This window comes from Capricornis sumatraensis, chromosome 16, assembly GCF_032405125.1.
Source record: "Capricornis sumatraensis isolate serow.1 chromosome 16, serow.2, whole genome shotgun sequence".
Classification (NCBI taxonomy): domain Eukaryota; kingdom Metazoa; phylum Chordata; class Mammalia; order Artiodactyla; family Bovidae; genus Capricornis; species Capricornis sumatraensis.
Genome location: NC_091084.1, coordinates 75,836,093 through 75,849,739, shown reverse-complemented (window position 1 = coordinate 75,849,739; position 13,647 = coordinate 75,836,093).

The following is a 13,647-nucleotide window of genomic DNA, read 5'->3' as shown; positions in this document are numbered from 1 at the left end:
GCTGTTGAAAAGAGAAGACCGTTCTTTCCTGTTAAATCACAGCTTCGGGATTGGCCTCCAGACCTGTAGGAGGGTTTTGAAGGAATGGGAGGTCAGGACAAAATGTGGAGACCCTGGATCTGCAGACAGGATAACCCAGCCTCTGCCATTCCCTGAGTTGGGTGGCTGAGTTAATGGTCTTCCTGTTTAGCTTCAGCTAGAGTAAGATGAGTGTTGTGTCCCTTGTCTCTCAAAATGACAGAGGACTCACTGCCCACAAGGTCGACTGTCCTCTTGGACGGTGCTCAGATGTGGGAATTTCTCCTCCGGCTGGAAGGAGCCAGACCCAGCCTCCCCCATCACTTCTCCCAGTCTCTGGAGGGAATTGGACCAAATGCACTCACTCTCAGGAGAGTCTTCCAATGGCGGCCATAGCAGCTGCAGAGTCCAGGTGTGTGTACGGTGGGGATACAACCCCTGGTCCGGTCCTGCAGCTGGAGGCAGGGGCCCCGAGACAGAAGGTGAAGGTGTGGGCCAGGCTTCTGAGACCTTTCAGGCCTCACCTTCCTAACGTGAAGCCCCCAGTGCAGTCTGAGCAGGGCCTCATCAAGGCTGAGGCTTCACCGGGGGTGGTGGCTTCCGCGGGCCCCTGGCCCTGAGACGAGCCCACCTGAGTTCTGTGTGGTGAGCAGAGAGGGCTGAGGTTACATGTTCAGGGTCAGACACAGCAGTCCCTTGAGACCTCTGCCCCCAGCACAGAGCCCCGCCTGTCCTGAAGGGCAAAGCTGGCAAAACCAGGACTGTCAACTCTGCATCTGGGGAGCAAGTCAAAGGAGCCAGCAGGGCGGAGCAGAAAGGCGGGAAATGCTGTCAGCAGGCCCTTGCAGGATGTTGGTGAACCAGCTCCTCAGACGTTGGGAGCAGGGCCTGCTGACCAAGGGGTGTTTACAGGCTGTAGCAAACAGTTATTTTATGGCTGGGAGTGCAGGCAGGAAATCAGGGTTTTACGGCTCACTAAACATCAATAACAAACCCAGTAAGAGACCCCATGGCCCTTCACAGGCCCAGAGCACTAAACAAACATTAAGTGAGAAGCCCATTGGTTCCAGCTCTGTCCTGGAGAAGGGCCCCTGCCAAACACGTCAGCCCAGGGCTCCTTCCTTACAGTGGGAACCAGCCAGAAGACCAAGTCCGCTTAGCTTGGTTTGATTTTAGTTTTCCAAAGAAATAAAGATTTAGTGATTCTCTTAGCTGGAGGGAAAAAAAAGAAAAACCGACCCCAACAAAGGGACTAAATAAAAGCATAAATCATTATAATATCAATTGTAAGGATATTGTAATGACTTAGTCACTCAGTGTGTCCGACTCTTTGTGACCCCATGGACTGCAGCCCGCCAAGCTCCTCTGTCCATGGGATTCTCCAGGCAAGAATACTGGTGTGGGTTGCCATGCCCTCCTCCAGGGGATCTTCCCAACCCAGGGATCGAACCCAGGGCTCCCGCATTGCAAGCAGATTTTTATCGTCTGAGCCACCAGGGAAGCCCAAGAATATTGGAGTGGGTAGCCTATCCCTTCTCCAGGGGATCTTCCTGACCCAGGAATCGAACCGGGGTCTCTTGCATGGCGGGTGGGTTCTTTACCAGCTGAGCTACCAGTCCCTAGCAGACTAGATCACAGTCTAGCGATAATGCCACACCAGGCCAGGGGTCACAGTCTGTGTGTCCCATCCAGAGCTCACTCTGCGGCACAGAATCACTCATCTCCAGGCCCCTGCTTAGTCGGGGACAGTTCTTGGTCATTTATGTGGTTCCCAAGTGACAGAAACGGGAATATCTCAAATACCAGAATTCCCACAATAATAATTATGTGCATTTATAGCGTTTTATGGGGTTTCCCCAGTGGAGCCCCAATGACTCAGTAGGTAAAGAATCTGCCTGCAATGCAAGAGACTTGGGTTCGATCCCTGGATTGGGAAGATCCCCTGGAGGAGGGCATGGCAACCCACTTCAGTATTCTTACCAGGAAATTCCCATGGACAGAGGGGCTATGATCCATGAGACTGCAAAGAGCCAGACACAACTGAAGCGATTGAGCACACATAGCATTCTACAGTTTTTAAAGGGTGATCAAACTCAAGCCTCTCACTCGGTCCTCATCACAACCCTCAAGGGAGGCCAGGATCCCAACCCTCATCTTACAGATGAGGACACTGAGTTTTAAAAGTTGAAAGGACTTGCCAAGGTCAGTAGGTAACTGGTTCGTTATGTTATTTGGAGCTCTGTCGGTTGCAAGTAATAGAATTTTTTTTCAAACTGGATAAGACAAAGGAAAAAAAAAATCAGTGACTCATTAAACCAAAGGTTAGGCTGACTTCAGGCACAGCTGAATCCAGGAATTGGTATTTCCCATCATCTCTGGATTCTACTTTGCCTTGTGGACTTGTGTCTCAAACCTCTAAAAGGTGGCACCTGGCAAGGACTGATTTCCATTATTGTTACAGCCACAGATCCCAGCAGAAAGAGCTTCTTTTCTCTTTTGGTCTCAGTAGAAGTCCCTGAGGGGAAGAAAGGATGCAGGGAAGGAAAAGTGTTCATCAAACTGAGAAGGTGAAGAAATGAGTCAGGCAGCTCCGCAGAGTCAATGAATCGATTTACTGTAGGGTAACCTGCTCACAGGGTGGACTCTGGATTGGGCAGCCAGTGATCCAGAAGTGCTTCCAGCCTCACCCCACACTGCCAGCGGCTCCTGGGACAATTTCATAGTTAACCTAGGGTATGAGGGTAGATGCTTGGAAACAGGACATGCATTCCTAAGCCAAGATTTACAAATGGGTAACTGATCTCCTGGGTGCTGGGAATAATACATCAGGAAAGGTTTCCATCATTGTCTGGGGACTAACAGAGCATAGAGGCCACCTGGTCTTAATGATTATTAACCAAAGCTCTTAATGACAGAAGTGATGGTTAGAGTCAGTGAAAGGCCAGGAGAAACTGTAAGGGCCCGAGGTGGCATCAGCTATGCTAACAGCCATACCAAAAGCATAAGATAAATAAATGGTAAAGTTGAATCTAAAGGAAATAGAGCTAGGACAGGTAATAAACAGTAGTTTTCAGAATTTCTGCAGAAAAGTTTGTGAAGATGTCGCAACCGAGAAAAGCAAGAGTTGCTATTAAGACAAGAGTTCTTAAAAAGTGAAAAGCCCGCTGCCAAAATTAAAAGTGAATTAAAAGTTTGATTTATAAAGTCAAGGGAATCTCCAGATGGTAGAAGAAAAAGAGAAAAGGATAGAAAATATGAGAAAAATACGAAACATGAAAGATTGATCTAGAAAGTGTAACATCTGACTAATCGGAATTGCAGAAAAAGAATTAAGAAAGTGAAAAGAATAAAAGCATTCCTCAGGGCTAAGGACCATGTCGGCTTCCCAGATGGCTCAGATGGTAAAGAATCTGAGGTAGGGAAGATCTCCTGGAGAAGGAAATGGTAACCCACTCCAGTGTCCTTGCCTGAAGAATCCCATGGACAGAGGAGCCTGGTGGGCTGCAGTCCATGGGGTGGCAAAGACTCAGACATGGCTAAGCACTCGGGACCGGATATTTAGACGAAAGGCCCACAGAATGCCCAGAACAATGAATAGAAAGGTGCCCACATCCACTGTGGTGAAACAAACCCAAGCATAAAGAGCAGATCTTCTAAACAGTAGAACTTTTTAAAGAGAAACAAGAACAAAGATCGCTGTTAGAGGAGTGAGACCCAGACTGGCCCAGAAACTGGGCAGCAGGAACAGGATGGGCGCTCCTGAAAGCATGAGGCGAGATAGCATCCAGCCCAGAGCTCTACGCCCAAGCGGCCAGCAGCGCTGAGTACGGTCTAAAGTAAAGAGAAGAGACATTTTCAGATTTACCAATACTGAGAACGTTCGTCTCTCATAGTCACTTTCTGAGGAAGTTCTTCAGGATATGCTCCAGCAAATGGAGTCCTCTTTCTTGCACCAAAGAGAGAGAAAAGTGTGGTATACAACCTAGGAGTATGATAGAAGGTCCAGAATTCCAGCTAACAGAGCAGGCCCAGAGAGCAATTAACCTGGTTAGAAAAAGAGCTGGATGATTCCAAGAGAAAGATACCTCTTTCTCTTAGAAAGAAAAACACAGAGTTGAGACTTTATATATTCATGGAATTTGGTACCACATAAAAGGGTATTGCAAGCAGTTTGATAAATAAATAAGTAAGGCAATGAGGCACACCAGAACTTAAGGAATCTAACTCCCTAAAATGTTTGATACTGAGGGGAAGAGAATGAACTCAGAGCCAAACTGGCTAAACTGGTGAAATCCGGCTCTGGAATTTTCAGCTGTGTTGTTTTACATAACCTCGCTGTGCCTCAGTTTACTCATCTATATAATGGGGATGGCATTCATACATAACACGACTGTTGCAAAAATTACATGGATTAGTACATGTAAGTAATTATCACAGTGTCTGTCACATAGTAAGAGCCCAGTAAATTTTAGCCATTATTATTAGGGGTTTTCCTGAAAGGATTTATTTGTGAATAAAGTGTTTGTCGCTCAGTCGTGTCTGACTCTTTGAGACCCCCCATGGCCTGCAGCCTGACAGGCTCCTCCATTCATGGGGCTCTCCAAGCAAGAACACTGGAGTGGGTTGCCATTTCCTTCTCCAACTTGTGAATAAAACCAACAGTCAATATAAAAAAAACATACATTGGAAAAACTATAGTGATTGTTGTGCCAATTTAATTACAGAACAAGAGGACTGGTTAAGGTCATATTAACTACCTTAACAAACACATCCAAAATATATAGAGACTCAAACATGGTAGAAGTTTCTAGTAGCTGTTTCCTGATTGGCAGCAGCTCTGCCTGAATTGGTGATACAGGCCTCCAGGTGTCTGACCCCGGCAGTCAGCATGGGCGTCGAGGTGGCGTGGGTTTCCATGCATCCAGTCAGTGGGATAGGGAGGAGAGTGGAGGGCCGCCCACTGCAGCTTCCATGGGCCACGCCGCTGACCCACAGCACTCCTGCCCCTAGGCCATCTAAAGTGCAGGCGCAACTTGATCGCAAAGGACACGGGGAGTGTCGTCCAGCTGTGAGGAGAGAAAGAATGAAGGATTTGCTGAACAACATCTGTCACAGAGCCTTGTGGGTATCCACCTCTTCTGCTTCAAATTAAAACATGGAGTTTAAAAAAACACTATAATAGCTCTAATCTACTAATTTTTCCACACTGCTTTTTCACCTTAAAAGAATCTCTTAAATTAATACCTTGTAGAGAAGAGCAGTTATCTGATCAGAAACTCATTTCGCATAACCTCAGTTTCTTCTGTTAAATTTAAGTAAAATCAAATTTAATATCTACATTTTTTTTAAATACATGCACATCTTGATCGCAAAGCTTACTTTGCAATTCCTGAAGCCTGGAAGTATTTACCAGTCCAAAGCTGCACTCCTGGAAAAGTTCAAGCGAGATCCTGTTACCGGCATGAAAAGCCTTCGGTCACTACTTGGCTGGACGATGCTCTGGACTCACTTCCAAGGTCTCTCTGTCAGCCACTGTCACGTGGACTTGAAAGGAGGCTCAAGAAGATACAGTTTCGAAAGACGGCACCCCTAGTCTCTGTCTTGCGCCCTCACCATGCACGGGGGTTCACTGCTGTGCGGGAAGGAGCGCGGGACGTGAACGGGACACACTGGGGCCTCCGCCTACTTGTTTGTGCACAAGGGATGCTGGGCCTAGAGCGAGAGGGTTGTTGGAATTCACTGGTGTGGATTCCCGTCTCAAACTTGCAGAAATGCTGGGAGGTAGCACTTTCCAGGGCAGGAAGTGATTACTAAAGAAAAAAAAGAAACAGGGAGATTGCTGGAATCAGCAGGTCCTAGAGGATCTGTCCTAAGTGCTTTGCAGGCAATACTAGCACCACCTCCAGCCCCCGTCAGGACCACTCAACACTGCTGATGGCAAAATAACCCAACTGAAGTGTCCTGGGGGCATGCAAACCATGGATCCTGCCTCCAAGAGGCTCCGAGGTGAATCTCTGCTCTGATGGCTGCTGTGTGCGAGTTTTCTGATGACTTTCCTGAATGCTACGCTTGGTGTAGACTGCATGAACCCATGATCCCCCAGCCAGCTCCTAGAGAGACCTGCATCCCAGGGCTCACCCTAACCCACCCTCCTACTACCCTCTGGGCCTGGGGCCTTTTCTGCCGGGTTTGATGACTCCTCAGTCAGGGGAACAGGCTGCAGCCAAACCATGTGCTCATTGGCTCCATAGACATCTCTACCCATTGAGAGCCTTGATCATCATTCACTCGTGCTGACCATCCACTAAGCAGAGATGTATTGAGGACCAAGTGCTTTGCTGCAGTCTAGGGATACATCAGTGGGCAGAAAGGCAGTCCCTGTCCTTACGAAGCTTATATTTTAACCAGAACAGGGATTTCTAACCTCAGCACCAATGACATTTGAAGGTGTTAGTCACTCAGTCGTGTCTGACTCTTTGCAACCCCAAGGACTGTAGCCCGCCAGTCTCCTCTATCGATGGAATTCTCCAGGCAAGAATCCTGGAGTGGGTTGCCATGCCCTTCTCCAGGGAATCTTCCTGACCCAGGGGTCGAATCTGGGTCTCCCGCATAGCAGGTGGATTCTTTACCGTCCGCGCCAGGACGTATGTGCATTGACACTTTACCAGATGGATTTTTGTCAGGGAATGGGGACAGTCCTGTGCCTTGTGAGATGTTTGGCAGCATTCTTATTCTTTACAGAGTAGCCACTCCCCTTCTCCCAACAGTGACCACCAAAAACGTCCCCGGACATTGCCAAGTGTCTCCCGAAAGGCAAAATTGCTCCCAGGTGGGAACCACTGAATTGGAGAGGCACATACACACACACACACACACACACACACACACACACACACATATGCACACATGCAAACATGCACCCCTAACAATACATCTAACACAAGGTTCAGCACAGAGAGGATCTTAAACAGCTTCTAAGTCCCAGGATTTGTCATTAGGACACCACCTAACCAGAGCTAACACCATTTTGTTGCCGGGCACTGTGTGCAGAGCTACCTGACTCATTCCTTACATTAACCATCTTCACCCCATATTACAGATGAGAAAACTGAAGCTTAAAAGAAGTGGAGCAACTCGCCACAGCTATTAGTAGAGTAGCTGAGATGTGAACCCAAGCCGTCTGACTCCGGACATGGCCCTGTTAACCATACGCACTCTGTAAACAGCAGTGTGTTGGCCCAGCCTGCACCCGCAGGTTGTCAAGGAGCTGTGACCAGATCACGACAGGGAAGCACAGGGCAAACTAGACGGAGAGATGAGCGACTTCACGGTCAGTGTTTCCCATTCCTGTGCTGGGCCAGCAGTGACAGAGCCATGGAAGAAATCTGGGACTGATTTTTCTCTCACTTCCTGGGCTCATTTAAAAGACATTATTTCAAGGCCAATAAAAAATCCATGGTGGATGAGAATGCAAAAGCACATACTTTCTTAGGGTAAAACTATAGAGACTTCCAAGGAAGTCCACAGTTACCGCTATCTTTAGAGAAGCTCTGATTGATAACAATGACAACAACAATACAAATGGCAGCTAGTATTCCCCAGATGCTTCCAACGCAATGACTGCTGTTCTAAGCCCTTTGCTTGTGTTAATTCATTTAACTTTACAAAGGCCCATTAAATATATGCGGTTTTTAAACATCAATTATATCCTAAAAAAACAATTTAAACAAAAAAAGAAAATGAGGGCACTGTGAACAGATACACACTTGTCATTACTGAGGAATCCTATTTATTTAACTATAAATATCACTTTTCTTTTTTCAAAATAAAGGCCTGTGGGTTTGATTAAGGCAGAGAGAGGGAAGTGACTTTGCTGCCATTTCCTGCTGTGATACCCACAGAGAGGGTGCCAGCTCGCCCACGCTGGGTACCTCTCGGCCTCTGAGGTCAGCGGATAGAGCTCCTGAGGGGCAGGTGGCTGTGGATGGAAGGCACGGTGAGATGCCCAGAGCGGAGCCAAGGGTAGCAGCGGCAGCGGGCAGGGGAGTGGGCAAAGGGGAAGCTTTCTGGCCAGAATGTGCGAGGTGGGACCCCCAGGAGAGCAGAGAGAATCTGGTCCTTGATTTCTGAAAACTGGTGACTTTTCTTCAGGGTAGGTAGAAAATGGGGGGGAGACAGACGCAGGCAGGGATGGAGGCGGTGCGCACTGATGGAGCTAGAAAGCTGGTGGAGCGAACGCAGGAAAACAACAGAGGAGGGGCCAGGGCCCTGCTCTGCTTCCCCCACCCAGGCACAGCCAGCACTCTGATGCTCCTCAAACTATGGTCCGTGGACCACCCACGCCAGTGCCCCCTGGGGAGTTCACTGGAAAACATGCATTTCCCATGTTAATTTAAATGACAGACTATTTATTAAAATAAGAAATCTAGCAGAGTCATGGGCTTGTATTTCTGTCCCATTATATAAGGGGGAGAAGAAAGTCCAACAGTCCTGTCCTGATTTGACAGAGCATCTTACAAGCATTTATGCTCTTTATGAATACAGAGATGTCCATTGCAGCATTATCATCAGGAGAATGGTTGTACCAAATTACAGGTTTCTCTTTGAAGATTATTATCACAGGACATGGGGAAAAAAGCTCTGAAATCTCAGGAGTTTTCTTTTTTTTTAATCCTTCTGTTTGAATTATACTTCTGCAGAAAGATTTATGTCAACAGGAGACAGAATACACTGGTGGTAGGTTCACAAATATTGACACATTCAGATTATCTATTGTGATGTGATAAAGAGTCCCAAATCTCAGTGGCCTGAAATGGTACTTTGTAATTATCTCTCATGTCTCAGCAGTTGATTGGACTCAGATGAGCAGGTCTCACTTAGGGTCTTTCAGACAGTTGCCTTCATTCAGATCATGGCCGGGGCTGCTGTCATCCAAAGGCTCAGCTGAGCTGGACATCCCACAAGGCTCACTCATCACAGCCTGTGTGGGCTGTGGGCTGGGAGCTCAGCTAGGCTGTTGACTGGAGCTCCCATACGAGGCTTTTCCATGCACTTGGCCTTCCCAGCATGTGGAAGCGGGGCTCGTAGAGGGAGCATCTCCAGTGAGCATTCCAAGAGGCCCAGGCAGAAGCTGGGAGGTTTCCCATGACTTAGTCTTAGAAGGCTCAGAGTATCACTTCTGTGGATTCTGTTGTCTAGAAAATCACCAAGATCGGCCCACATCAAAGGTGAGGGAAGCAGCTTCTCCATCTCCATACAAGGAAGCAAGGAGTTACAGAGAGGGAAGAAATTGATGGTCCTCTTTGGAGATCATCACTCACATCCACCAGCTGCCTTAGTACACAGAAACCAAGATTGATATTTGCAAGAATGATCTTAATTTTACATTGTATCAAGTGAGATTATTTACAAAAGAAAGAGATGCCATTCTCATCGGACTTACAGAAAAGAGTGAATGTCACCTTCATTCATTCCTGAGATATAATTTTATAAGCAATCAATAAATAACTATCAGTTCTGTGAGCAGAAGAGGATGATGGATTTTCTTTATGAGCAGTGACGGAAGGTAGAGATCTCATTCATCTTTAACACAGAGAGACACCAGTGACCCTGGATCAGCCTCCCTGGTAGAAATGGGGCCCAGAAATTCACATTTTGTTATTTTCATTTGTGGTGTTTTACTCACAGCATCAATTCCTCACCTAATTAGGATCCCTTCCAGGCCTATTGATTAATATAAAGTGTCATGGTAACATTGATGATAATAAACATCTTGTTTGTTTAGCACTTAGCCACCTTCAAAGTACTTTTCACTGATGAATCGACTTTGTTTCACAATCATTCCCTAAACCCCCTCTGGGGTTTTACCTCTTTGACACCTGGCTTTGCCTACAGAGCTCCTCAAATTCACCAACTTGACTTTGCCTCTGAGATTTCTTCTCCATTATGGCATGAAGTCTTCTCCAAAACACCTCCCCACGTCCTCCTACTCCACCTCCACCTGGAAGTCCACCATGATTTGAATGAGGGGAAAGGAGAGTATTCTTTGAGAGGGTCCCTTAGGCCCTTCACCCATCAGCCAAGAAGCAAATCTGTGAATGGTTTGTGGGGTCAGCAGAGAGCCTGAGGGGAACACGGGATGATGCGAGGTTACAAGGTCTGGAGGCTCAGCCCACCTCAGTTACAAAGTCTGGTGACTCAAATGAGTCCCTTCCCTTCTCTGGCCCTTGGTGTCCGCAACTGTGAAATGAGGGTGTCAACCAACCTCAGGGGCTTCATGGGCACCTTTGAGCCACTTGGAAGCTCCTCAGAGGTGCTGCTGTGTGCTGTGGGGATGGGGGACCCACACGATTCTTCTCTCTGCTCCTTTGTCATCCAGAGCACCTTGTGTTTTGTTTACAAGTTCAATTTCTACATAAAACTTCATGCAGGGAAATATTTTTCTTTCTTTTTAGAACGTATTCATTTGGGGCTGTGCTGGGCATTTGTGGCTGCATGCGGGCTTTCTCAAGCGGCAGGAAGCAAGGGCTGCCCCCTGGGCAGGAAGCAAGGGCTGCCCCCTGGCTGTGGGATGCAGGCTCCTCACTGTGGTGGCTTCTCCTGTTGAGGAACACGGCCTCTGGAGTGCAGGCCAAGTGGCTGCGGCGCGGGGCTCAGTTGCCCTGGGACATGTGGAATCTTCCTGGAGTAGGGATCGAACTCATGTCCCCTGCATTGGCAGGTAGATTTTCAACCAGTGGGTAAATCCAAGAAATGATTTTCAGTAACAATAAGCAGTGCTTCTCCTCCACCATATGACCTCTAGTTTTCCTTTCGGCCCTAGCCTCTCAGCATGAGAGTCATAATTTCCAACAGTCTTATGCTATGAACCAGGCTTGGGGCCAAGCACTTCCTACCCATTATATTACTTAATTCTCTCCATGTATAGATGTCAAAAACGGTGACTCACCAAGCAAGATATGGCTCTAGGGGTAAAGTACCCGCTCTCCTACCAATGCCGGAGACGCAAGAGACACAAGAGACACAAATTCGATCCCTGGTTCGGGCAGGTCTCCCTGGAGGAGGAAATGGTAACCCACTCCAGTATTCTTGCCTGGAGAATCCCATGGACAGAGGAGCCTGGTGACAGGGTCGCAAAGGGTCAGGCAGAACCGAAGCGATTTAGCACACACAGGATAAAGTGCTTTGCCATTGCCCACTCAGCTGGTTCCCTGGTGGGACCCAGAATCACTCTGGGGTAGCTGCTGCCACCCTCTGACTTGACCACTATGCAGTACTACCTTCCAGCCTGACCGCTGGTCCAGAGCACCGCAGAGGACTGTCTGGCCGCAGCTCCTCCCTCCCACAGGAGTGAAGACCTGGGGGGCGGGGGGAGTCCATTTCCTCCTGTCTCCTCTAGGTGGCAGCATCCTCCCATCGGTGGACAGCACAGACACGTCCTCTTGTCTGGAAGCTTCCTTTCCCCTGGAAGCTTGTTCTCACGCTATGGAAACCGGGACTGCTCTGTCCATCTAAAAATGCTAGTTAAAAATGGGAAATTTTAGACAACCATGCATACAGAATTCCTGGGAGGTGAATATTGTTCTGTTTTTTGATCTGGGTGCTAGATAGAACGCATATGTTCATTTTGCAAAATGAGCTAAATTATAATCTGTGCACTTCTTGCCCATAGGTTCAGTTCAGTTCAGTCGCTCAGTCGCATCCGACTCTTTGTGACCCCGTGGGCTGCAGCATGCCAGACTTCCCTGTCCATCAACAACTCCCGGAGTTCACCCAAACTCATGTCCCTTGACTCGACGATGCCATCCAACCATCTCATCCTCTGTCGTCCCTTTCTCCTCCCACCTTCAACCTTTCCCAGCATCAGGGTCTTTTCCAATGAGTCGGTTCTTTGCATCAGGCGGCCAAAGTATTGGAGTTTCTTCAGCTTCAGCATCAGTCTTTCCAATGAATATTCAGGACTGATTTCCTCTAGGATTGACTGGTTGGATCTCCTTGCTGTCCAATGGATTCTCAAGAGTCTTCTCCAGCACCACAGTTCAAAAGCATCAATTCATCGGTGCAGCTTTCTTTATAGTTCAATGTCACATCCATACATGACTACTGGAAAAACCGTAGCCTTGACTAGACGGACCTTTGTTGGTAAAATCACATCTCTGTTTTTTAATATGCTGTCTAGGTTGGTCATAGCTTTTCTTCCAAGGAGCAAGGGTCTTTTAATTTCATGGTTGCAGTCACCATCTGCAGTGATTTTGGATCTGTAGTGATCTGATCACTACTAACATAGCTAGCATCACTTCATGGGAAATAGATGGGGAAACAGTGGAAACAGTGTCAGACTATTTTTGGGGGCTCCAAAATCACTGCAGATGGTGACTGCAGCCATGAAATTAAAAGACGCTTACTCCTTGGAAGGAAAGTTATGACCAACCTAGATAGAATATTGAAAAGCAGAGATATTACTTTGCCAACAAAGGTCTGTCTAGTCAAGGCTATGGTTTTTTCAGTGGTCATGTATGGATGTGAGAGTTGGAGTGTAAAGAAAGCTGAGCACCGAAGAATTGATGCTTTTGAAATGTGGTGTTGGAGAAGACTCTTGAGTGTCCCTTGGACTGCAAGGAGATCCAACCAGTCCATTCTGAAGGAGATCAGCCCTGGGTGTTCTTTGGAAGGAGTGATGCTAAAGCTGAAACTCCAGTACTTTGGCCACCTCATGCGAAGAGTTGACTCACTGGAAAAGACTCTTATGCTGGGGGGGATTGAGGGCAGGAGGAGAAGGGGACAACAGAGGATGAGATGTCTGGATGGCATCACCTACTTGATGGACGTGAGTCTGAGTGAACCCCAGGAGTTGGTGATGGACAGGGAGGCCTGGCATGCTGCGATTCATGGGGCCGCAAAGAGTCAGACACGACGGAGTGACTGAACTGAACAGAACTGAACATAGCTAGTGGAGGTGATGGAATTCCAGTTGAGGTGTTTCAAATCCTAAAAGGTGATGCTGTGAAAGTGCTCCACTCAATATGCCAGCAAATCTGGAAAAGTCAGCAGTGGCTACAGGACTGGAAAAGGTCAGTTTTCATTCCAAGCCCTTAGGTTATACTTCAATAAAAAGTTTAAAATGACACACATTCCTTAAGGATTCTGTTTTAATGTAAATCATAGTTTTCATTATTTTCCCCATATTTTACTGATTAGAGCTTTGTGCCATCTTTCTTAAAGTTTCTGAAATGTGTTAGTACAGATAAAATGCTCAGACTCCTGCCTGACACGCAGGAAGTAGTTCATAAACGTTAACACTGTTTCCTTTTGTATATACCATGATGCATCGCCTGTGACATCCAGTCTCACTTTCTTCACAGCAGAGGAAGAGGTTAAATACACTTGCCTAACAATTTGATGGCAGAATCCTAGAATTTTATAATTTCCCTCCGCCCTTTGCACGTAATTTGCTAGTACTTATTTGAATGGAAGCCCTGAAAGCAACTTATCTTTATGGGTCTTTCCAAAGTACTCACTTCCGTTTTTATAGAACTAACTCTCTTCATGCTTCTATCTCATTGTTATTTAGTCACTAAGTCATTTCCAACTCTTTGCATCCCCATGGACTGTAGCCGTCAGGCTCCTCTG